Raw genomic sequence first — 2,500 nt, 5'->3', positions numbered from 1 at the left:
TGTTATCATTTTTATTATTACTAACTAAGATACAACCCTGGTTGGAAAGGCAAGATGTTATAAACCCAAGGGATCCAACAGGGAAAAATAGCGAAGTAAGGAAAGGAAATGAAACCAATAAACTATATGAGAAGTAGTGAAAAATTAAAATAAAATATTTTAAGAACAGTAGCAACATTAAAATAGACATTTCATATATAAACTATAAAAAGAGACTTATGTCAGCCTGTTCAATATAAAAACATTTGCTGCAAGTGTTAACATTTGAATTTCTACCGATTCAACTACCCGATTGGGAAGATCATTCCACACCTTGGTCATAGCTAGTATAAAACTTCTAGAATACCGGCTAGTATTGAGCCTCATGTTGGAGAAGGGCTGACTATTAGAATTAACTGCATAACTAGTATTACGAACAAGGTAGTACTATCCGGGAAGATCTGAATGTAAAGGATGATCAGAATGATGAAAAATCTTATGCAACATGCATAATGAACTAATTGAACGACGGTGTCACAGATTAATATCTAGATCGGGAATAAGAAATTTAATAGACCGTAAGTCCCTGTCCCACTAATCAAGATGAGAGTCAGCAATTGAAGACCAGACAGGAGGACAATACTTGAAACAAGGTAGAATGAAAGAATTAAAACACTTCATAATAGATTGATCACCGAAAATCTTATAAGACTTTTTCAATAAGCTAGGTCTTTGTGCAATTGAAGAAGACGCAGACTTAATGTGTTTCTCAGAGGTGAAAGCAATGGAACAAAACGGCTTTCAAGGAAACGTTAATCAATCATGAACGCCAAACCTGACTCCCTGTCCTTTCAATAATTTGAGGAGGCTTCATCAGCGACCTTTGTCCGAACATATTTTTTAATCCAAGTTTTTTTTTTTTTTTTTTTTTTTTTTTTTTTTTTTTTTTTTTTTTTTTTTTTTTTTTTTTTGACAGAACGCGTGACAGATTTTAGAGACATGTTGCAGGGAACATGTCATGAAAGATCAATTTCAATGTTAATCTGTACCTGTCTGAGCGCATGTTGGTTTGTACATGTGTGTGCATATGTTTGAGAAAGAGAGAATGCACACGATTATAGTAAAAAAATGACAATTTATTCATGCACCTTTCCATAGAAAAACTGTTTCATCACAGAACGCCAATGATATGTTATATTGAATAAATCAAAGGATTTTAATTGATTTCTGAAAGTCTTCTTATCTGAAAAGTTTTTCTCGTTTGTTTTTTTTAATATCTTAGAAATTTTAATATTATTATATTTATCATTCAAGTATTAACAGTTGCTACTAATAATACTAAAATTACTAATTCAACTATCGTTGCTACCGATACTGCTAATACTTCTCTTATCGCTGCAATGAGGTCATGGTTATGGTTTCAACAGCAGGATCTTTCGGAAAAAGTCCCCATTTATAGCTAAAGCTGCTTGTCAGCAGTACCCATCAATTGAATTCTGTCAAACCTCGGTAGGAATTAACCTGCATATATATATATATATATATATATATATATATATATATATATATATATATATATATATATATATATATATATATATATATATATATATATATATATATATATATATATATATATTGAATATCATTGCTGCAAATTTTCAAGATAGTATATACTGTTAAAAGTTAAACCAAAAATTACCCATTTCTGTCGGATACCAATTATTTAAGTTATATCCTACACTCAAAAAGATATGGGTTTTTTTATGTGTTTTTACCCTATCCAGGATTCGAAGCTAAACCTTTCAGGAAAAATAAAAAGTTTCACAGTTACTTTAATTATCTTTGCCATAAGGAGAACAGGTGATACCTAATCAGCAGTGCACATTCTGTTGAATTCTGGTTCTACTTTTAGAATTAAAGTCACTCCATTTCCATCACTATAATAGTGTACCAAGTTTATAAAAAAATTTTAAAACATTACTTTCTATAAAGTGTAAAGTCATTCATATAACACAGAACCAGTGAAGGCTGGTAACTATAACATAACAATGCTCAGCCAGAATTAATCAAAGTTTGCTGACAGGTGAAGATCGTTCGTGAATTATGAAAATAGTTATTTAAAAATAAGAAAATTATAAAGGAAAGAACTCTTAAATAGTTTATAAAAAGTGTTAGTCTTAAAATTATTAGTTCATATATGCATAACAATTTAAAAAAAACACCATAACTTGTCAGTAACTGTGCTACTCTCCTCCGTGGAGAGAATATAACATATTCATCAGTACATGAATGGATTCTTTGCTTAGAAAAAGTGTACATTAGAAAATAAGTTTATGTCCAAAGTTAAACTGAAAAATTAAGGCGTCTTAGATCTAGCTATGTGAATCCGGGTAGGTCTTAATCCGATCAGTGAATTCTCATTAATCAGAAATGCCCGGCGGGAGAAGGTTGTAGCTGTCCTGGAAGGCATGTGCTCTAGATCACGGTGCGAGCGATGAGCCAGGTCATTGGGTCGGGG

This window comes from Palaemon carinicauda, chromosome 20 (assembly GCF_036898095.1).
Source record: "Palaemon carinicauda isolate YSFRI2023 chromosome 20, ASM3689809v2, whole genome shotgun sequence".
Classification (NCBI taxonomy): domain Eukaryota; kingdom Metazoa; phylum Arthropoda; class Malacostraca; order Decapoda; family Palaemonidae; genus Palaemon; species Palaemon carinicauda.
Note: the sequence above shows the minus strand (reverse complement) of the source record.